Here is a 25,090-nt window from a genome sequence, read left to right as displayed (position 1 = left end):
TTTTATATTTTAGATTATTCAAAATAGCTATTTTTCGCTTTTATTACTGCTTTGCACATTCTTGGCATTCTCTCGATGAGCTTCATGAGGTAGTCACCTGAAATGTTTTCCAAAAGTCTTGAAGGAGTTCCCAGTAGTTGCTTTTACGTTGACCCTCAAATTCTGCAAATATAACTTGCCCATATAAATTTACCTAATGGAAAAACGACAATTTTGCCAAAAGTCTCATTTTTCGATTAAAATTTTTGCGCTGGCAAGAGGTGGTTTTCCAAAACTGCAATGGAAAGACCTTTTTTCGCAATTAGAGTCAGGTGAATTAGAAAACCAGATGTTGACGGACGTGACAAGCAAAGAAGAAAAAGAAACATGTCGCAGTATGTGTGGACACACCAGGAAACCCGATCATTTTTTAAATTTAGTACGAGATAGAGGGTTAATATATAATAATAATAATAATAATAATAATAATAATAATAATAATAATAATAATAATAATAATAATGAATATATCTGTAAATCAACACCATATTTACGATCGTCGCCATGTTTATAGAATGACTTCTCATGTCATCTCGCGATAATAAATAAACAAATCATCGCATTTGTGATGTAATGGAAAAACCGACATTGTGCACTTCTGTTTTTCGACATTCAGTAAATATCAGTAAAGTTTTGTGCAGATGTCCAATGTAAAAGTGACTAGTGATGCTGAGCACTTGTCGGCCATCTGCGTTCCTTCTCATGTCATTTAAATGATAATGTGAGTCCAAACTTTTGACTGGTAGTGTATACTCTCTAAGACTTTTTTTGCAGTAGAGTATTGGCAAAGTCTTGCCCATAAAGTTGGAATAAAATATTCTTCTCATGGGATGATTGCAGCAACATGATTTAATTTTGATGGATAAAGTGTAACTGGGACTCAGTATGAAATCATTGCACCTGATCAAAGGTGATTTTTGGTTGCTTTTCCATTGACCCTCAAATTCTGCAAATATAACTTGCACATAAAAATTTACCTAATGGAAAAACGACAATTTCGCCAAAAGTGTCTTTTTTCGATTAAAAGTTCTTGCGACTGGCAAGAGCTGGTTTTTCGGGCATAGCGCAAATGGTTTATCCCGCAAAACTGCAATGGAAAGACCTTTTTTCGCAACTAGAGTCAGGTGAATTAAAAAAAGGGATGTTGACATATGTTACAACAAGCAAAGAAGAAGAAACATGTCGCGGGTGTGTGAACACACCAGGAAACTGAAGCATTTTTTTAATTCAGTACGAGACAAAGCGGTAATATATAATAATAATGAATATATCTGTAAATCAACACCATGTTTACGTTCGTTGCCATGTTTATAGAATGACTTCTCGTGTCATCTCGCGATAATAAATAAACAAATCATTGCATTTGTGATTTAATGGAAAAACCGACATTACACACTTCTGTTTTTAAGACATTTAGTAAACGTCGGTAAAGTTTTGCGCAGATGTCCAATGGAAAAGCGACTAGTGATGTGCAGAAAAAGGAATAAAAGGAATAATGTGTCTGAAAACCAAATGATTCCAACCTTATTGGTGTACAGAAAAACCCTGTGTAGAAAAAGCCATCTCTAATAAACATCTGCTCTATTTTTATGATTTATAGCGTGTTGTCAATCTAAAGCTGCACATTTTCTGGGTTTTCAAGAAGCTGATGGTGGCACTACCCCTCCTTTTCATGTCAAAGGCTTATGGGTGCTCAGAGGTTTTACACCAGTGCTTTGGAGATGATGAGCAGTCGTGGCTGGAGGCAAACCCCTGGGAACAGAGCTGTGCTGCGAGTCTGAATATGTGATCAAAGTCATTACTGCAGGTTGCTTAACTTGCTCAGACCTACAAACAGTTATATGCATCAGTACGATATGCAGCCATTATGCATACCGCTGCTGTAGCTGCGTGATACTGATCAGAACAGACAGCGTTGTGAATTTTTTAATCTGTATCAGAATATACATACATTCATTATGCATACATTTGGATACGTGCATCAAAATGTGAGCAGTGATGATAATGATGATAATAATGGGGAAAAAAAGGCTGTAAAATATTCAAAGATGCCACGATCGAGTTTTCATTTTTTGTTTTCCTGGAGCATGGGGAGTATTCTTAAAATAAAGTCTGGCCTTAGTTAATATTCTTCTGTAGTTCATTAGGTTTTACTGTTTGTATTCATGTTTTTTTTGCAGATAAAGCATACAGTGCACTCATAGAAATACTCTAAAATTCAGAATTTCAACCTTAGTGTGTTATTGGAGGATGTAACAAAACTTTATTATTTTTGAGAAACTTCTCACTTTTTATTATGTAGAAAATCAAGGTTAATGGAATTACCGTATTTGGTTCCTTCCCTGTAAGTGACAAAAAAAGCAGAAAAAAAAAAATATATATATAAAAAATACAAGGAAAAACACATGTAAGGTGAAAGGAGCATGACTTTTAGAACATTAGACCAACATTAGGGCTGATCCAGACCCCTGTCCACATCCACATTATCCCTTTGAACATCATTCCTTACATTAGTACCATTACTTCATGGTACCTAACAAAGCAGGTCCACTCACTGTTCATGCAGAGGTGGACCTTACAGACCCTGTAGACCACATTTAATAGTGATGGGGACAAGGCTGCCTATGTCAAGACCAAGTGTGTTGGTTTTCAAAATGCAGTTGTGACCGAATCTTTCAGGAGTCGAGACCAAGACCATCGTGATTTATCGTGATTTAATGTCACCCCACTTAAAGGGGTCATATTTTGTTAAACCCACTTTTATTAGTCTTTGGTTCATTTATTTGTGTATTTGGACCCTAATCGTTCATAAAGTTTGAATTTGAACCCTCCAGGTGCTGCAAAGCTATCTTTATATTCATTTTGGCAAAAATCGAGTGGATTTCTACAATCCATTTTAATTCCTGACTAATTTGTTGCGTCTATAACTAGTTACATAACGACATTTGCACATATAAGGTCAAGACTTCCGACGAACATTTCTCCGAGTACGACAGAATTGTTTGTCAGCAGCAGCAGTTGTAGTAAAAACTGAAAATATGTCCAAACTTCGAGCGTATTACCTAAAATGTTCAGTTGTTGGTTGAACAGGACAGTAACACAGCCAACAACCTGGAGGGGGCGGGGCCTGAAGTGGTTCATGTGCATTTAAAGGGCCAGCGCTCAAAATGACCTTTCAGGTGTCATTACTCAGAAATAGGGTTGAAGATGGACCTGTGGAGTTGAATTAATGAAGAATTCAGACCCAAGCATAGCATTTACAGTTTCTGCAGACCACAGGGAGATGTTTTAAAATGCATAATTCCATTTAAAAAAGCAAAATATCACTCCTTAAATAATCAACATTTAGGCCTACAGATGAAGCTAGACTGGGTATTGTTCAGTGGCAATTTCTCATAGACTGCAAGGGAAGCCCGGCTTCCCCTAAAATTACGAAAATTAAATGGTTAAATATGTACGGTTGTGTTGCATTTTATTGACTACAAATGCATTAGAACACGTTCATCTCAAAGACGAGTTCGTTCAGAATCAGCTTTATCACAAACCAACAGACTCGATGTTGTTCACTTCTCATACATTCCCGTTGCGCTGTTTTCTCATTCCATCTCTGCTCAGTGCATTTGTCCGTAGACTGCGGGCGTCTCTGGGCTTCAATGGGACTGAGTGGAACAGTTTTTTTCATTGCCTCAAAACTGAACGGTAATTGGATAAATGCCACAATGTTTTCCCGCCCTCGGACGCCGGGCGTCTCTGGGGGTGACTGGAGCTGTGGGCGGAGCTCGGCCGGGCTGGACGCCAGAATCCCATGCGCTGATTGGAGGATCAGTCAAAAGGCTGAATCCCGTTTGACTGACAGCTGTTTTCAGATCTCCTCCTTCACTGACACAGTTCAGTTTAATACCGTCGCGCATTCTGCTGTGAAATCGAGAGAGAAACCACTACGAAATTACTCGTTCATTTCTTGCACTGTAAATAAAACACACTCTTTGTACTTCCTTGTTTCAATTTAACATAATTTCAGCGTTTTCTTGTTTCAGTTGCATAATTTAATCATTTCTTGTTCGAGTTTAATATCGTTTTGTAGATAGTTAAATCAATCAAACTGTCGGCTAGGTCGGAGTGAAAGGAGCCTCTGTAGTTTATAAAGGCTGAAGTCTTACACCCACAACACAATGGGCCAAGGCAATCTAAGCAGCCTAGCTCTGCTGGTCATTGAGAGGACACTGGTCCAGTCCCTGGAAAAGACGCCTACTTGGTACGATAAGGTCACTGACTATTTTCTTATAAAGGAACGGAGGGACAAATTTATGTTTAAATAGCTTGACAATTTTTTTTTATGTAAGCCGACAATGAGCTTCCCCTGTCTGAAAGACGAGCAGCCGCCACTGGTATTGTTTATAGGAGCAGTCTGGCACACTCTAGTCTACTTAACCTCCTCATATGGACTTTTTACTATCATTAAAAAAATCCCTACCAAATGCATCATCTTCTGCCAATTTTTCAAAACTGCTTCAACAGCACTGCTCTGTCATCAGGACCTGCAGAGCCAATCCAAATGTGCTAGAGGTTTGTCTAGATTAATCGGCTACTTTACAACAGTTCTCTAATATTTCCAAAATGTAATAATTTTGACAATAAACTAAAACATAATATTCAATATCCTTTCAAACTTTATTCTTTCTTTAAAAAAATCTGTCCTTCTTCTCCCACTGTGGTCCGAGACCGAGTCAGGACCCAGTCCTTGAAGGGTCAAGTCCAAGATGAGACCAAGGAAGCATGAAATGGTCTTGAGACTTAAGTACTACCACACTAACATTTAACCCTTAGGGGTCTGCATCACATGACATTTTCAACACATCGTAGCGTCGGAGGTCAGTCACGTAGACCACAATTGCATTCGAAAGTGCAGACTTGAAACACTCTCCCACTTTTTATTTGATGTTGATAGAACAAATACAACCAGAGATATGATGTTTTGAAACTGGAGCAAACAAACGTGAGTAAAAGTATGAAAATGAGGTGGGCGGGCGTTATATTTCTGACCATATCTTTGTCATTTTTGTCCTTTTTCAAAACGGAAAAAACTGGCGGAATCTGTGGATGCTAATCAACAGACTGCATTAGCATTACAGGTAAGGGTGAGTATGACCCCCTACCTGAACCAGATGTGGAAACCGGGAGGACGTGGTGGTGTGGGGGTGACGACAAAACCGGAAAAAACGCCCATGTAAAGACATGCTTTTAACCGATCCAATCCAACTTTATTTGTAAAGCACTTTAAAACAACTGCAGTGGACCAAAGTGCTGTACAGAAGAATAATTAAAACCAAAATACAAGAATAAAATTGCATTGCATTGTCCAATTTTTTTAACCTGCCTTTTATTTTTTACTCTGCTTTATTGCTAGCTTTATACTCTCCTGTTTTACTGTATGGTGTCCTTGAGTGCCAAGAAAGGCGCCTATAAATAAAATGTGTTATTATTATTATTATTATTATTATTATTATTATTATTATTATTATTATAAAATATAGAATAGATTTAAAGTCATAGAAACTGTACAAAAAAGAAAAAAAGTGCTCTACAGAAGAATAAATAAAACCCAAATAAAAAGAATAAAATACAAAAATAGAAGATTAAAAAGCCATGCAATTAAAAACAGCAAAATAAATAAATAAATAATATTGATAAATAGAACAATGAACCACTACCAAATAAAAACAACAGAATAAAGGTAATACCTTCAAACATCTCACATGGTTTCAAAAGCCAAGGAGAAAAGATGGGTTTTAAGAAGGGATTTAAAAGTGTTTTTATGTCAAATATTTGAGTATAGTTTTAATTCATTACAATTTTAATTTTATGTACCTAATATTTGGAACCAATATTCACTTTTAAAGTCTTTGAAAAGGTTCGTTAAGCATCTTTGTGTTATTTATTCAATAAATCATAAACCTTTTTCAAATCGGATTTTATATTTTTTGTGTGTGTTTTGGCCTTTTGTGTTGATATCGGAGGTTAAAGTGAAAAAATAATAGACAGATGAGAAAAAAAAGATACCAAACGTGGGTATAGTAAGCATTTCTTTATATAGTATAAAAAGGCAAAATCAAAAGTACTCAAAAACAGCCAAAATAGGCTCAAACCCATTAGGGTTAACCTGAGATTGCTGACTCACTGTAACTGATGTCACTGTAATGTAACGCATGTGGAAATGACCAAAAATAGTCACTTTCCCGATAAAGGGTTAAACACTAAAGCAACACATAAACCGTGGATGTGCAGTATATGCTCATGTGAAGGAACCAGTTCAAGGAGAAAATGGTATTTCGTCCTTTAATATGATTTCAAAAGCGATAACCTCTGCAGAAAGAATCAAGTCCCACTCTATATGTGCGGCGAGGTCAACAAAAGCCAAGCACAGTCCTTGCGTTATTCAGGAAAGTTCTTTGCTTATGTTTTTTTTTTTTTTATTATTGCGTCTCTCTGCAGTCTGGATTGTTCCTCAGTATGGTCGGTGATTGTGTGTGTGTTTGATAAGTGTGTTCACTCCACCTCTGGAATTAAAAAATCAACTGATGCATGAAATAAATAAAAGACAGACTATGCTGTGGCTTTTGTTTCCCAGCAATTACCACACAATGGAGTCTCACATTCATAATCACACAGATTCTGATACACATCACTAATCCCCTGTAGCTTAAACTCTTAACAACTTGTCAGGAATTCAAGATTTAACAGTTGTATTTACTCCTGGGCGCCGATGTATCAGCCGGACAAAGTAAACTAAACAGTGTCGCCCTAAATTTACTATGAGGCAATTCTGCAACTTTGCCTAAAATGTTCATATTTATCTCCTCTCTCTTGACACATTATTACTGCAGGATTCACCTGTACCGAAAAAAGTGATTCAGAGTTACTGCTCCCACCGGTTGGAATGAACTGCAGAGAGACCTGAAAACTTCTTATTAGAGTTATTGGAAGTAATTTTAAATGATTTGCAAGTAGGCACGTCTGACTGCAGATATTTACCTGATTTATAAATATACATGGAGCTATGATGACTTGGGGAAATAATTACGTCACCCCCCAAAGTGGAGGTAAGCGGTAATGTTTTTGATTCAGTTTGTTTCTTTGTTAACACTTTAGCAGCAAAACTATTGGTTGAATCCATACCAAATTGGGTTTATAGATTGCCAGTGATCCAGAAAAGATCTGATTACAATTTGGGAAAAGTAGGTCAAAGTTCAAATTTTTAAAATGAATTTTTAAAATCTTTTTTTTTTTAAGAAGTGATCGGCATGCACATCCCAGACTGATATCATGAAATCTTGTTGTATGTGACACCAGTTTATTGTATTTGGCGTGCTATACGTACACGTTTTCATCCTTTCGCGTGCTATTTAATGCCATTTGATGTCGTATCAATGTGCTAGCTGCTAATTGCTAAACCTAACCTCTAACCGCTAATTGCGGTAGCCGCTAATTAATTGCTAACCTAACCCTAACCCCTAATCGTGCAAATTGTACTAATGGTGTGTGCAGTAAAGCTTATAATGCGTACAGATAACACACCCATCAAACCTGTCGTGTTATCTGTACATAGTTCATGATATCATGTTGCACATCCAGTTATTGCCCAAAAAAGTGGATGAAAAAATGAAATAAGGTCCATATAACCTGTGAGCTCCCAGCTTTGTGGTGAATACATTTTTGAGAGCTCACAGGTTGTGCGGACCTTATTCTTTTTTTTTTTTCATTTAAAATCTTTTTTTTTTTCCCATTTACTTATAATGGCCGAAATTTCAAATATCTGTAGCAGCAAAACTATTGGTTGAATTCACACCCAACTGGGTTTATAGATTGCCAGTGACCCAGAACAGATGTCATTACATTTTGGGAAAAATAGGTCGAAGTTAAAAAATTTTTATGATTTTTAAAAAAAATATTTTTTCGTCTCCCATTTACTCATAATGGGCGAAATTTCAAATGTCTATAAAAACATCAATTTTATTTCAATTTACTTCAAACTTAGCACATATATAGAGGCAACTGATAGGTTGACATCACCATACACATAGACATGATGACATCAGTTGGCTCAATGCCAAAATAAGCTACAATGCGTGCGAGGGGCGGGGTTTGTTGTGCCTGGCACTGCTTTTTCTAAAACATGCTGCAGCTACAGAACACAAACAGGTAACTTGCACTCGGCATCTTGAAAGAGTAAAGTTTTTTTCTTTTGTCAACATAATCTAAAGGTTTGTTTGTTTGTTTAACACTTTAGCAGCAAATCTATTGGTTGAATTCATACCAAACTGGATTTATAGATTGCCAGTGACCCAGAATAGATTTGATTACATTCTGGGAAAAGTAAGTCAAAATTAAAAATTTTTATCAGTTTTTTCAATCCCCCCCCCCCCCCCCCCCATTTACTTGAAATGGCTGAAATTTATCTGTGCTGTCTAAACTGACATCAGTACACATATAGACATGATGACATCAGCTGGAGCAATGCTAAAATAAGCTACAATATGTGCGAGGGGTGGGGTCTGTTGTGCCTGGTACCACTAGTTGCTGATTGTTTTTGTTATTTCATGTTTGTTTAACTTATTTTTACATGTTTACATAATGTTTATATGATGTAATCAGGGCTGTAATCCATGTTTGTCTTGACCTTGTTAGCTATGCTTCTGCTCTGACACAAATTTTTAATCTAAACAACTCCTTTTCTCATTAAATAAGAATATAAACAGAATTAAGGAGTCGACAAATGCTTAAAAAGTCTTAAATTTGTCCTAAATTAAGGCCTTAATTAGCCTTAAAATTGATCATTAATCCTTAAATTTGCAGGTCAAAAGTCTTAAAAATCCCACAGACACAATAAATGATACCGGTATATTTGCTCTGGAAATATTTGTTTAGAATTTATCAAATTTGATCTTAACGGAGATGGGAATGAGTGGAGCCATAAACAGTCATTCATGGGTGGAGGGGTTCAGGTATGAGCTTTAGCAGCTGGACCATCAGTAGAATCTTTAGTCAGGGAGAAATGGAAATGGAACCGTAGCTGGATTGAAACATGGTTTAGACTGATTCAAGGCAATAAATGAGGCCTGTACTGTTATTAATGTGAAAGTAAGGTCTTAAAATTGGTTAAAATTGCCTCAGAAAATGTCTTAAAAACCATAACCAGCAAATTTGGCTTCCTCACACCTGCAGATACTCATAGAATAGAATAAAATAGAATAGAATAGAATCTATCCACGCACTGAATGCACACATCAGAAGATAGCCTTGCCCATTTAGTAAATCTATCTTATATTTATTGTAACTGCACCTTGATTTTAAGTTACTTAATTTTTAGTTTTTCGGGCACTGCCAATATGTATATTTCTTAGAACCGACCTATTTAACCCTTTCATGCATACTGGTCACTACAGTGGACAGCTATTGTTCTCTTGTTAAATTCATGGGTTTTGTTGTTTAAGTTTCATATCATCCAACACAGTGGACACTTAATGCATCATCCCATACACTGTAATTCACACCATTACTGTAACTTTGCTGTTCTTGATAAACCTGATCTGCAGTAATATGTTAATCAAAAAGTTTTTTTTTTTTTGTTTTGTTTTTTTGCATATTATCTCCATGAAGTGAGTAATAACTAGTATTAGAGTATGTTGAAATGTGAGAAAATATCAGCTACATGAAAAATGTTATTATTTCATAGTTTTCACACAGTATATCACTTTGTGATGATGGGTTTTAAATACAAGTTTCTTTGCTTCAAAAATGAAATGCAATGGTGTTCAGATGAGTGGACATTTTTGTAACTCCATGAAAAATAAATTCTTAAAAAAAAAAAAAAAAAAATTCAATCGCATTGTTTTTTCATGCCTAAAGAGGAATAAAAACAGTTAAAAAAAACAAACAAACAAACAAACAAAAAAATTCTCGACTAATTAATTCATGCATGAAAGGGTTAATATGTTTTTTGTGCAGATCTGCCTGTCGGTCTGTACTATTTTACCTTTGTTGTGTAGTATGTGTGTGGTCCTGCTGCAAACAAATTGCCAGTTTGGGACAAAGAATAAACCTGATTCTGATTATAGAATAGAATAGAATAGAATAGAATAGAATAGAATAGAATAGAATAGAATAGAATAGAATAGAATAGAATAGAATAGAATCTATCCACGCACTGAATGCACACATCAGAAGATAGCCTTGCCCATTTAGTAAATCTATCTTATATTTATTTCAACTGCACCTTGATTTTAAGTTACTTAATTTTTAGTTTTTCAGGCACTGCCAATATGTATATTTATTAGAACTGACCTATTTAATATGTTTTTTGTGCAGATCTGCCTGTCGATCTGTACTATTTTGCCTTTGTTGTGTAGTATGTGTGTGGTATTGCTGCAAACAAATTGCCAGTTTGGGACAAAGAATAAACCTGATTCTGAGAATAGAATAGAATAGAATAGAATAGAATAGAATAGAATAGAATAAGGGTCATGCTGTGTTGTCATTTTCTCTAAGGTGAGACTGACACATAATTTCCACAAATTATGACACACTCCAATTTAACTTTAATCCAATGAGTTTAATACTCGACAATTACCAATCCCATCCAACCGTTTGAAAGTTTTATGCTGCCATTTTTATGTACAAAAAAAGATATGTGTCATTCCAGTGCCAACAATATAAGTATATTGTGCAATGTGGAGCAGTGCCTCCACAATTGAATTGTGTCTCTCCTTTGAGCTATGACACAGAGAGAAAGGAGACTGAAAACAGTTTAAACTCACACCTCTATTGATTTATCCTTTATTGCTTGAGATTTATGAATTATTGTAAATCTGATGGTGTCTCTCATAATACTGCCACAGGCTTTTTAAATCAAGCTGACAGGCTTATTATTGAACTCCGGCAGAGAAGGCAGCGTAGCATGGAGGAATGTACCATCCCTGATCGTGCAGGAGGAAATATTACCACATACCCCTCGGTGGTGAGAAGTTGTTGCACTCAGACTATGTCCCCTAACAATTGCCATTGCTCTCTCCATCAGTCATAGCGATGAAATAGCACCGGCTTAACAACAATGGAATCTAGAGCCACTTCCACTGTGGATCACTTCCAACAGCCTCATTGATATTGTATGACTTCCATGACACACTAATAAATATTACAGCGTTGGTGTCATTCTTTAGGTTCTTGCATGTGGCTGACAATAATCTATATGCATTTAAGAAATAATTAATGCGAAGTAGGGAAAACACACACACATATCTATATATATATATACATATATATATATATATATATATATATATATATATATATATATATACAGGGTGGGGAGGCAAAATTTACAATATTTTGAGGCAGGGATTGAAAGACAGTGTATGACCAATTAGTTTATTGAAAGTCATGAGCATTTATTTGCCACAAGAAAATTGACATAATAGAAAATGTTTTTATTCTATGTGTCCTCCTTCTTTCTCAATAACTGCCTTCACACGCTTCCTGAAACTTGCGCAAGTGTTCCTCAAATATTTGGGTGACAACTTCTCCCATTCTTCTTTAATAGTATCTTCCAGACTTTCTCGTAATAGTTTTGCTCATAGTCATTCCCTTCTTTACATTATAAACAGTCTTTATGGACACGCCAACTAGTTTTTGAAATCTCCTTTGGTGTGACGAGTGCATTCAGCAAATCACACACTCTTTGACGTTTGCTTTCCTGATTACTCATATGGGCAAAAGTTTCTGAAAAGGTATGGATAATAGTGTTAGGTATGATTATGACATCAATATATGTTTGGTTTCAAAACAATTGACGTAGTGCCTGCTGAGAAAAAACAACTAAATGTTCATTGTAAATTTTGCTTCCCCACCCTGTATATATATATATATATATATATATATATATATATATATGTATATATATATATATATATATATACAGGGTGCTTAAAAATATATATATATATATACATTTTGAAAAATTATCCCCAGTTCCGCATTTGATAAATTAAATACTAAACGCTTTGTGCCTTTTTAGATCTGATCTGTAATGCATATTTATAAATGATAATATTGATAAAATTGTACTTAAATTTCTTTAAAAATTTCATTTTTTCAGGTTATTCAAATCCTTTTTTGTTTGGATAGTTTGTAAATGTAAATATTTGCATAATTGAATGTTATTTTTTGCACTAAAACAATTTGGAGTTGTCTTTATTTATTGCCTACCATGCTATTATTGTACTGGTCCGGCCCAATTCAGACTAAATTGGGCTGAATGTGGCCCTCAGAAAAAAATGAGTTGGACACCCCTGGTTTACATGCTCTCCTTTCCTCACTGATTTTTTTGTAGAAATATACAGGGTGTATCAAAAAAAAAAAAAACTATAAATTTTGAAAAATTATCCGTGGTTCCGCATTTGATAATTTCTTGAATTTTCTTTTATGGACGTCGGTAGGTAGGAGATTGGTGGATATTTGTGCAAATTTACAGACCCAGGTTTTCATGCATGAATGAGCAGGGGCATAGTGTGCAATCCAAGTTAAAAGTGGTTTGAGCAAAATAGGGAGTAGGGTGGGATTTAAATCCAATCAAAGGTCATGGGAGGGGACAATGGGCATCCATCTTGTTTTCCACAAAATTGCCAGATTACAGCATTAACACTTTGGCCACCTTGTCACCATGTCATGGCAGCTGTTCCTGCCTTTCAAAGTTAATTCAACTTATACAGGCCTGAAAATGTCCCTGAGGACAGCACAAGTTAGTTTTCAAACCACCGTAGATCACTTAAATAAGTGCTACACTTTATATAACTGTTTGACTTTATATCACTGCCCTGAAATCTGTTAATACAATCAGAAGTCTTTATTTACAGTATTGTACAGGAAGCTCTTTTAGAGGAAATTCTTTAGTAAATGTCTTTTAGAGTATATATACTAACCTTAATGTCAACCTGGGTTAGGGTCTGTTTGTGTTTTTTGTCTTCTTGTGCTGTATGTGAAGCTGCTGAATACTTGAATCTATCTATCTATCTATCTATCTATCTATCTATCTATCTATCTATCTATCTATCTATCTATCTATCTATCTATCTATCTATCTATCTATCTATCTATCTATCTGTCTGTCTGTCTGTCTGTCTGTCTGTCTGTCTGTCTGTCCGTCCGTCCGTCCGTCCGTCCGTCCGTCCGTCCATCCATCCCCTAAATGCTTTAACCTGCCAATTTTGTGGAAACAAGATGGATGCCCATTATCCCCTCCCATGACCTTTGATTGGATTTAAATCCCACCCTACTCCCTACTTTGCGCAAACCAGTTTTATCTTGGATTGCGCAGTTTGCCCCTGCTCACTCGTGCATGAAAACCTGGGTCTGTAAATTTGGACAAATATCCACCAATCCTCTACCTACCAACGTCCATAAAAGAAAACTCCAAAAACTAGAAGCACTCAGAGAGCGCAGACCTCCGCCAAGGCAGATCAGTGCCCCGGATTTGGATGAAAATTTCAGGAAATGTTGATACTGGCACAAGGAACAAATGATTAAATTTTGGTGGTGATCAGGGGTGGTGGGGGGGGCACTGATCTGCCTTGGCGGAGGTCTGTGTTGTCTTTTCTAGAAAAGCACTCGTACAGCGCAGACCTCTGCCAAGGCAGATCAGTGAATCACCACCAAAATTTAATCATTTGTTCCTTGTGTTAGTATCAACATTTCCTGAAATTTCATCCAAATCCATCCATAACTTTTTGAGTTATCTTGCACACAGACAGACAAACAGACAAACCAATGCTGACAAAAACATAACCTCCTTGGTGGAGGTAATTATCAAATGCAGAACTGGGGGTAATTTTTCAAAATGTATAGTTTTTTTTTTTTTTTTTTGTTTTTTTTGATACACCCCATATATATTTCTACCAAAAAAGTTTGTGAGGAAAGGAGAGCATGTAAGCCAATTTAATCTGAAGTGGGCCAGACCAGTACAATAATAGCATGGTAGGCAATAAATAATGTCAACTCCAAATTGTTTTAGTGCAAAAAAATAACATTCAGTTATGCCAATATTTACATTTACAAACTTTCTAAACAAAAACGATGTGAATAACCTGAAAAATGAAATTTAAGAAATGTAAGTACAATTTTATTAATATTATCATTTATAAATATGCATTACAGATCAGATCTACAAAGACACAAAACATTTAGTAACAGGCAAAATAGTGTTAAAATTGCACTTAATTTTCTGTAGACATTTCAGGTTGTTCATATTTGTTCAGGTTATTCACATTTAATTGTTAATGGATAGTTTCTTAATGTAAATATTTTCATAATTTAATGTTTTTTGCACTAAATCAAAGAGAAAAAAAATGGATGTTGTCATTATTACCTCCGCCAAGGAGGTTATGTTTTTTCCAGGGTTTGTTTGTTTGTCTGTTCGTCTGTCCGTTAGTGTGCAACATAACTCAAAAAGTTATGGACAGATTTTGATGAAATTTTCAGGGTTTGTTGGAAATGGGATAAGGAAGAAATGATTAACTTTTGGGGGTGATCCGGAAGAAATCCTGGATTCTGGATCACTTTGAAATTTTCGTTAACATTGTGGTAAATGGGGCCAAAATTTTTGTTTCCCAATATCTCGCTTAATTATTAACCAAAACTCATGAAATTTCACTCAGGAATTGACAATGGGGTCCTCCATCACATTTCAAAGGCTGATCCGGATCTGATCCAGAAGGCGGATTTTATCTCAATTTATATAAAAAATGGGGGTGCCCTTACTTTTTGGCCTACTGTGCCTTTAATATTAAAGGTAGAAATTTCTGACAAGCGCCATCGTGTAGCTCAGTCAGTTCCGCATCGGGAGTATGCCACCGGATTTCATGTAGCTTTAATACTTAAGGAGCTAGATCCAGAAGAAAACCGCCATTACGAGAAATGTGATTTTCGTGAATAACTACTGAACTAATAAGGATATAATTATGAATCCAGTTGCTCATGGTATGTTTTCATGGTCAAGGGATCTTAAAATATAGGTAAAATAAATATGGGACTAATATATATGGTGGAAATCACAATATGGGGGAATTGTGCAAATCTCATGCAGTTTGACTCAGGGATTTACAATGGGGTGTTCTATCAAATGGCAAAGACTGATCTGGATCTTTCAAAAAGTTATGGACAGATTTGGATGAAAATTTCAGGAAATATTGATACTGGCACAAGGAACAAATGATTAAATTTGGTGGTGATCGAGGGGGCGGGGGGGGGGGGGGGCGGAGCATTGATCTGCCTTGGCAGAGGTCTGCGCTCTCAGAGTGCTTTTCTAGTTTATAGGTTATTATGATATTATTTTGCAAATTCATCCCACGGACCGGTTTTAGCCCCCGGGCCTCATATTCGACACCTGTGATGTAAACTGTCAGGGATGCATTTACTCTCTCTCCATGTTTGCATGAGAAAAGAACCTGAAAAGTGAGTCTCTAACACAGCCCATCATGTTACACTTGAAAAAGCCCTGCGCAGTATAAGTGCTGGTCTTCACACCGAAGCAGTACGCCTCATGAATAAAACTGTGGTCTTTAAAATGTCCTTTTCTCACTACTCTCTGTCCTTCCACTCAGTATTTTTATGAAGTATTTTTAAAAGCGCCATTACATTGAAGAAGTGGGACTATGCCTTGGTTTCTAATGCACCAAATCTACCTGAAGACATCCTCTATCGCAGATTTATCGAAAACTAAATAAATGCGTATCTATATTTTTTCTGAGCTGCCACTCACTTTTTAAAATTTATTATTATTTTTTTTATTATCAGTTCCACTCAGTTTCCCTTCAAAACACTCTACCACCCGTGCTGTTTTGATAATAAAAATGTTTTATATATATTTTTCTTCCGATTCTAATTTATGAGCTCAGACTGAGATTAAACGGATTCAAATTGTCCGAGATTCACATTCCAATTTAGAACATATTGCAGATAAGATAAAGAAGTAGTATAGAGAGAATAAAGTTAAAACCATTTGGACACAGTTGAGAGCACTTCTTACTCTCTTTTTTTATTTATTTATTTTTTTTTTAATATCACGAGCTGCAAATGCCTAATATGACACACCGGTGAATTTTTCAATCTACTTCTTAAAACATAAAGTAGTCGCTCGTGTTCATTTGAAATGGTGAGGAAAAATGATGAATTCTTACGACTGGAAACATTCTCCCACTATGAGATAAGCGTGGCATTTCTGATTAATGCCGACGCTCATCCGCTTCTGTGGTGTCAGTGCTTTGTGCCGTCTCTAGAACTATTAGTAGATTAAGTAACAGCTGTATATCTGCTCAGGGTCAGCGCCGTATAGTCCACCTGACAGACCACAAAGCTGTCAGACAGATACACATGAGGCCCGGTGACTTCCTGTAAACGGATAAAGACGCATGTATATCAGTCATTTGTCACATTGATAATATCACTGATGAGGTTTTCCCCTTAGGGTTTTCAAAATTGGACTTTACCGTAGCACTCTTGGACTATTCGGGTCATCGTGGACTCAAAAAATTGCAGGAATTCTAGTGTTTTTTGCATTTTTTTTTTTTTTTACAAATTGTATGTTGAAGGTCACATTTAATCCTTTGTTTTTATTTCAATCCTTTGTAGAAAACTACTGCTTTGGGTACCAAAAATCTCTGGTTATCTGAGCAAAAGGCTGTGTGTTCTAGAGATTTTTAGACCAACGGTAGCTCTGGACTACTCCACTTAGGCTGCTTACCAAAGGGGGGCTTTTTCTTTTTCTCTCTTTGACGAAATGTGTGTTTGATGCTAGATTCAATTTGTAACTTTTGCTATTTTTGCCTGAAGCAATAAATCAAGCTATTGTTTTAACTTTTTAAAAACCTCAAAAATTCTTTTTTGGCGACTTCTTCTTTTTTCCTGGTTTGGTTCGTCCATCCGAAACATAACTGGTGAGTTAATTTAAATTAAGCAACCCCCCCCTCTTTTTTGTTTTTTTTGTTTTTTTTTTTTACAAACTGCATGTTGAAGGTCACATTTAATCCTTTGTTTTTATTTCAATCCTTTGTAGAAAACTACTGCTTTTTTCTGTCTTACCGGTTGGTGGTTAACCCTTTATCAGGCAAGTGACTATTTTTGGTCATTGCTGCATTCATTTGTAAACACGCAGCAAGCAGTAAATCTCAAAAACCCCAATTTATTTCAGTTAATGAAATACTACCCCAGTTTCTGTTAACTTTAAACCACATTGGTACCAAAAATCTCTGGTTATCTGAACAAAAGGCTGTGTGTTCTAGAGATTTTTAGACCAACGGTAGCTCTGGACTACTCCACTTAGGCTGCTTACCAAAGGGGGGCTTTTTCTTTTTCTCTCTTTGACAAAATGTGTGTTTGATGCTAGATTCAATTTGTAACTTTTTCTATTTTTGCCTGAAGCAATAAATCAAGCTGTTGTTTTAACTTTTTAAAAACCTCAAACCTTCTTTTTTGGCGACTTCTTCTTTTTTCCTGGTTTGGTTCATCCATCCGAAACATAACTGGTGAGTTAATTTAAATTAAGCAACCCCCCCCTCTTTTTTGCGTTTTTTTTTTTTTTTTTTTACAAACTGCATGTTGAAGGTCACATTTAATCCTTTGTTTTTATTTCAATCCTTTGTAGAAAACTACTGCTTTTTTCTGTCTTACCGGTTGGTGGTTAAACCTTTATCAGGCAAGTGACTATTTTTGGTCATTGCTGCATTCATTTGTAAACACGCAGCAAGCAGTAAATCTCAAAAACCCCAATTTATTTCAGTTAATGAAATACTACCCCAGTTTCTGTTAACTTTAAACCACATTGGTACCAAAAATCTCTGGTTATCTGAACAAAAGGCTGTGTGTTCTAGAGATTTTTAGACCAACGGTAGCTCTGGACTACTCCACTTAGGCTGCTTACCAAAGGGGGGCTTTTTCTTTTTCTCTCTTTAACGAAATGTGTGTTTGATGCTAGATTCAATTTGTAACTTTTTCTATTTTGGCCTGAAGCAATAAATCAAGCTGTTGTTTTAACTTTTTAAAAACCTCAAACCCTCTTTTTTGGCGACTTCTTCTTTTCTCCTGGTTTGGTTCGTCCATCCGAAACATAACTGGTGAGTTAATTTAAATTATGCAACCCCCCCTCCCCTCTTTTTTTTTTTTTTTTTTTTTTTTTTTTACAAACTGCATGTTGAAGGTTACATTTAATCCTTTGTTTTTATTTCAATCCTTTGTAGAAAACTACTGCTTTTTTCTGTCTTACCGGTTGGTGGTTAACCCTATATCAGGCAAGTGACTATTTTTGGTCATTGCTGCATTCATTTGTAAACACACAGCAAGCAGTAAATCTCAAAAACCACAATTTATTTCGGTTAATGAACTACTACCCCAGTTTCTGTTAACTTTAAACCACATTGGTACCAAAAATCTCTGGTTATCTGAGCAAAAGGCTGTGTGTTCTAGAGATTTTTAGACCAACGGTAGCTCTGGACTACTCCACTTAGGCTGCTTACCAGAGGGGGACTTTTTCTTTTTCTCTCTTTGACAAAATGTGTGTTTGATGCTAGATTCAATTTGTAACTTTTTCTATATTTGCCTGAAGCAATAAATCAAGCTATTGTTTTAACTTTTTAAAAACCTCAAACCTTTTTTGGTGACTTCTTCCTTTCTCCTGGTTTGGTTCGTCCATCCAAAACCTAACTGGTGAGTTAATTTAAATTATGCAACCCCCCCTCCCCTCTTTTTTGTGTTTTTTTTTTTTTTTTTTTTTACAAACTGCATGTTGAAGGTCACATTTAATCCTTTGTTTTTATTTCAATCCTTTGTAGAAAACTACTGCTTTTTTCTGTCTTACCGGTTGGTGGTTAAACCTTTATCAGGCAAGTGACTATTTTTGGTCATTGCTGCATTCATTTGTAAACACGCAGCAAGCAGTAAATCTCAAAAACCACAATTTATTTCGGTTAATGAACTACTACCCCAGTTTCTTTTAACTTTAAACCACCTTGGGTACCAAAAATCTCCAGTTTTCTGGACAAAAGGCTGTGTGTTCTGGAGATTTTTAGACCAACGGTAGCTCTGGACTACTCCATTTAGGCTGCTTACCAGAGGTGGGGGGTTGCTTAATTTAAATTAACTCACCAGTTATGTTTCGGATGGACGAACCAAACCAGGAGAAAAGAAGAAGTCGCTAAAAAAGAAGGTTTGAGGTTTTTAAAAAGTTAAAACAATAGCTTGATTTATTGCTTCAGGCAAAAATAGAAAAAGTTACAAATTGAATCTAGCATCAAACACACATTTTGTCACAGAGAGAAAAAGAAAAAGCCCCCCTCTGGTAAGCAGCCTAAGTGGAGTAGTCAAGAGCTGCCGTTGGTCTAAAAATCTCTAGAACACACAGCCTTTTGTTCAGATAACCAGAGATTTTTGGTACCGACGTGGTTTAAAGTTAAAAGAAACTGGGGCAGTAGTTCGTTAACTGAAATAAATGGTCTTACTTCCTGTAAATATCCTGTAAATACCAGGTGTTCAGAGCACAAGTCATGGATGGGTTATGATGACATTTTGCAAGAATGCCCGAACATATCCACTCAGGATATGTCTACCGTTTCTTTGCTATCTGCTTGTTTTGTTCCAGTTTGGGACCAAAGCATACTTGTTGTCCATCCAGTTTGGGACCAGAGCGGGCTGCTGTCCTTAAGGAGATCAGGCCATGGGGCAGATGGAGGAAGAGTACAAATGCGGTCACTGAACCTGCGCATCACCGTGTTTTGAATACCTAAGCCAATGGTGAACTTGATTTGTACACTTGGTCCAATGATTGTAATATTCATGTTCTTTCATAAGATCTTACACTTCCTGTTGTTAGTCAGTCAACTGCTGCATCTCACTGTTAAGTACTTGACTCCTTGCAAGTAAAATCTTCTGATTCCAGAATCCAGTGACTCCGTCTTTTGTCTCAGAGTGTATCACAGAATTTTTCTATTAGTCTGAAGTCGTGACTTACGGGCTCAAAAAACGACCTGGAACACAGCATATGTATTGTAAATCAAATATGGTCTTATGAGATTTGCACATCATTACGTTCTGTTTTTATTTACACTTTACACACCATCCAAACTTTCCTTTATTTTCATTGCACAGGTGTCAAATATGCGGCCCGGGGGCCAAAACCAACCTGCCAAAGGTTCCAATCTGGCCCGCAAGATGAATTTACAAAGTGGAAAATGCAAACATTACCCTGAAGATAGTAACAGTCAAGGGCATCAAACTCGAAAATAACAGCATAATAACCTAGAAATAATGACTCCAAATTTTCTTCTTGGTTTAATGTGAAAAAAAAAAAAAAAATGACATCATGCCTGTAAATAATGGCAACACCAATTTTTTTTCTCTTTGATTTATTGCAAAGAACATTATATTCTGATATCCTTTAACAAGAAAATGTCAATAACCTGAACAAATATGAACAACCTGGAATGTCTGAAGAAAAATAAGTGCAATTTTAACAATATTCTGCCTGTTTTGTGTCTTGGTAGATCTGATCTGTAATGCACATGTAGAAATCATAAGTTGAGGCAGAATCTTGATAAAATTGTATTTATTTTTCTTCCAAAATTTCAGTTTTTCAGGGTTTTCACATCTTGTTTTGGATAGAAATAGTTTCATCATTTAATGTTATTTTTTGCACTAAAAAAATTTTTGGAGTTGTCATTATTTATAGGTTATTATGTTGTTATTTTACTGGTCTGGCCCACTGCAGATCAAATTGGGCTGAATGTGGCCCATCAAAGAAATGAGTTTGACACCCTTGTTCTAATGGGTTGAGGTTGCTTTTTTTTTTTTCTTTCTCGCATAGGGAATCATGTGCAGAACACCTGCCAATACTGCAAGGCCTTCTGTGAACATTAGTAATCACTCTGTCCCTTTTTTTTTTTTTTTTTTTTTCCTGGGTCAGCCACATTGCTGGGGGTAGAGAAGCTAAATGCTGATGGGACCAAAGCTGCGGTCACAATCCCATTTGAGCAGTCACTGGTGCTTTGCCTTAAATGCTTTTCAATCTGCTGGAGATCACATTAGGCTGCTCCTTCTTATCGACTCATCTAAAGAGTTTATGTCTTCATCTAATTAAGAACAGTGCTTCCTTAATAGCTCAATGCTTAGGCTGCTGAGTTATTTCATAAGTGTAGTAAAGCTTGGCTAACGTTCGACTATGGCCCACTCCCACATCAGTCCGGGGTGTGATATTGCGGTCATATCCAGTTTTGTCTTGTTTGATTGCAAGAACTATAATTATGACTAAATTAATACAAAGAATAGGAGACAGGAAATAACGGACATAGCTGTAAAGAGTACTTAACTCTTTCCCCGCCAGAGCATTTTCCAGTGAGTTGGTAGCCAGCGCCAGCCGTTTTGGTCATTTTCACTAATCTTTGGAGGCTGACTGAAAATGTTGTGTTAAGAGTATGTGAACACTGAATACATCAAAAGAAAGAACAGAACTTCAACTTTTAAACACAAAACAACGATTTTATTCCATCTTTATTCGTTCGTGAGATATAAACATTTGAATATTGGTCATTTTCAGGAAAAAACTGAATTTTGAGCAAAAAACTGAGAAAATTGCATTTTTTTCAAAGATATTGATTTTCAAGATAAAACTAATTTCCTATTTACATTTTTGACTCTTTCTCATTTGCCAACAGTAACACTGTCTTCAAAATCACAAAATAAAATAATAATAACAATAATAATAATAACAAAAAGCTCTAAGATATCCCATTATTCCACAAAATGTTAGGGGAATCCACACCAAACTTTAGATAAAACATCTTCTAAAGCACCAGGTTCCTTATAAACTTTACATATTTACAGATATCAGTTATAAGTCTAACACATATTAGTTTAGCTTTTTGATATAAACACTTCAATATTCCTTATTTTCAAGAAAAAAAGAAACAAATTCACTAAATACTGTAGATTTCTGGCCTTTGCTTGGCTGCACCAGGTCCTCCTGTTGGACCACCTGCTGTGTTTGATCTGGAAATAATTATATGGACATGTAGTTATTTATCTCTGTGTGAATATATGTATGTATTTATTTCATACGAAAGCCAAATCAAACAGTGTCTTTCCTGTGTCCCTGCTGACATTATGGAGCTGAATCTGTTCTGTGTCCTCAGTCTGAATCTGAACTCACTCTAACAGATTCAGACTGGGTGTCCTTTGTGTCCCATGTCTGTGTGTCTGTCTTCTCCTTGAATGTCCTCTATAAATGTCTCTTTTCTCTTCCTCCTGTCTGTCATTTTCTCCGTGTCCGCCCCCCCCCCCCCCCCCCGGCCTCTCCGTGTCGGACCAGAGCCGATCCGTGTTTCCGTGTTCCGTGTGTGTCTCCCTCACCTTCTATTTCTCCGTTCCTGTCTCTAAATGGTTCTTCTGTAGGTTCCTCATATATTGAATTGTCGGACTCTGTCTCCAGAATCATCTTTAAGGCTTTTGAAACTGTGTGCGGTTCCTCCAGAGTCTGCATTTCCTCATTCACAGTGACTGGCGCTGGATGCGTTGCTATGGGATACGGTGATTCCAGTGCAAAAACGTTACACCCAGTCCTTCATTTTTCCAAAAAAGCTGCTTAATTGTTTGTTTTTGGACTAAGGAAAGTAATTCACACGATCCGCAACAGCTTCAACTACAGTAAAACAGTGAAAACACGGATTGACGGAAAATCTCGTCATTGGCGGGGAAAGAGTTAATAGAGGGTATGCACGTGACGTCACCGCTAGCGGAAGTCACCGTGGTTACGCCCACTGAGTGGCAGAAAGAGGAAGATGAGTGACAGCGTTGGCTTCAATACTGTCTAAACTGAAGAACAGTATTTAATAAAAAACGGGGAAGAGCTGTTTGTGCGATTGATTGTACGACCAGGTTTGAAAAGCAGTCGGAGCTATCGTTTTACAGACACCGAAAGACAAAGAAAGAGAAGTAGACGGATCCACAAATCCAGGAAACCAAACCAAGATTTGTGGTTCCCGTTTCGTGTCAGGTAACATTAATTTATGCTGTATTTTTGGGTCAAATCAGACCTTAAATGACGTATAGTTTTGGCTAACGTTACTTCTTAGTAAAGCTCTTGGTTTCATGATCAGATCTGTCATGGTTTTTGTCTTCATTTTGTGATTCTGAACCTTATGCTCCTACATGATTAGTAAACTAACTGAAACTGAGGCTAATCTAGTTTCAAATAGGGGGGTACTCCAGCATAAAGCTACGGCAATATATTAGGGCCACATAAGAAAATAAAAACACTTGTCACTACGAGAATAAAGTCATAAAATATCGATATAAAACCTGTAATTTTATGATAAATTTGAATACAAAAAGAATCACAATGTTATGAGAATAAAGTCGTAGTTATAAAAAAATCCTCATAATTTTGTTTATGAGATTAAAGTTGTCATATTCCGATGATAAAGCCATAATATTACAAGAATAATGTCGTAATTTAAAAACAGGTGGGAAAAAATATCATAATTTACAAGAATACAGTTGTGCCCTGCTTGTACAAAGCAGTAGTATCTGTGTTGTATAAAGTACTTGATCTGAACTAGACTCAGTAAATCTCCTCAGTACCAGTAGATCATGTATATATTCACTGGGGTCAGTACACGGCCTACTGTAAATGGACTTTGGATCAGCTGGTTCTGGGCCCTAGTTTTGGACCCTGGTTGTCAGTGATGATGAAACCATGTATATGTCAGGGTAGAGACTGCGATCTGGTAGGATCGGCGATTCTACCAGTAGAGACTCCGATCGTTGTCTCTACCAGTAGAAACTCCGATCAGAGTCTCTACTGGTAGAAACTCCGATCCTGCCAGTAGAAACTCCGATCGGAGTCTCTACTGGTAGAAACTCTGATCCTACCAAACATTTAATAGGATCGGAGTTTCTACTGGTAGAAACTCCGATCCTACTGGTAGAAACTCCGATCGGAGTCTCTACTGATAGAAACTCCGATCTCACCAATAGAATTGCCAAATGCAAAGTTAATGTTGAAATTCCAAAGGTTTTGAGAAAATTGTTGTCATTTTATATTTCACAAATGGTTTTAATATTTGGTGCTTTCCATAAATTATTTATATATTATGTGAGCGTGCTGAGACTAACTAAAAAATCCAGATGTGAGTTAGGGGTTAGGGTTAGGTAGGTAGGATCAGAGTTTCTACCAGTAGAGACTCCGATCGGAGTTTCTACTGGCAGGATCGGAGTTTCTACCAGTAGAGACTCTGATCGGAGTTTCTACTGGTAGAATCGCCGATCCTACCAGATCGCAGTCTCTACCCTGACATATATTTGTTTGAGGTACAAATAGCGATGATCCCCTACGCCCTGGATGTCAGGATACGCGATTTCTGTCCACATGTCAATGTTCGTGGACCACATGTTCTTTGGTAGCTCGTATGGATCCATGTCCAATCCAGTTGTCCTTAATTTAATTTCATATTTCACATTAGGCGACACGGTGGTGCAGTGTTTAGCACTCGTGCCTCACAACAAGAAGGTCCTGGGTTCAATTCCAACACCAGTTGATGGGGGTGGGACCTTTCTGTGTGGAGTTTGCATGTTCTCCCCATGTCTGCGTGGGTTCTCTCCGGGTACTCCGGCTTCCTCCCATCATCCAAACACATGCACTGACAGGTTAACTGGTTAATCTAAATTGCTCATAGGTGTGAATGTGAGAGTGATTGTTTGTCTCTATGTCAGCCCTGCGATGAACTGGCGAAATGTCCAGGGTGTACCCCGCCTTCACCCATAAGTAGCTGAGATAGGCTCCAAGCGACCCCCGTGACCCTAGTGAGGATAAAGCGGGTTCAGAAAATGAATGAATGAATATTTCACATTTTCCCGGTCTGGCTGTGTTTACTGCTATCCTCCATCATGTTGAGCAGGTTGGTTTTTGCCACTCAGTCTGACTTAGAGGGGCGTGGCCCAGGGGTGAAGTGACATATGTGCA

This window comes from Sphaeramia orbicularis, chromosome 21, assembly GCF_902148855.1.
Source record: "Sphaeramia orbicularis chromosome 21, fSphaOr1.1, whole genome shotgun sequence".
Lineage (NCBI taxonomy): Eukaryota > Metazoa > Chordata > Actinopteri > Kurtiformes > Apogonidae > Sphaeramia > Sphaeramia orbicularis.
This window is presented reverse-complemented; position numbering follows the sequence as displayed.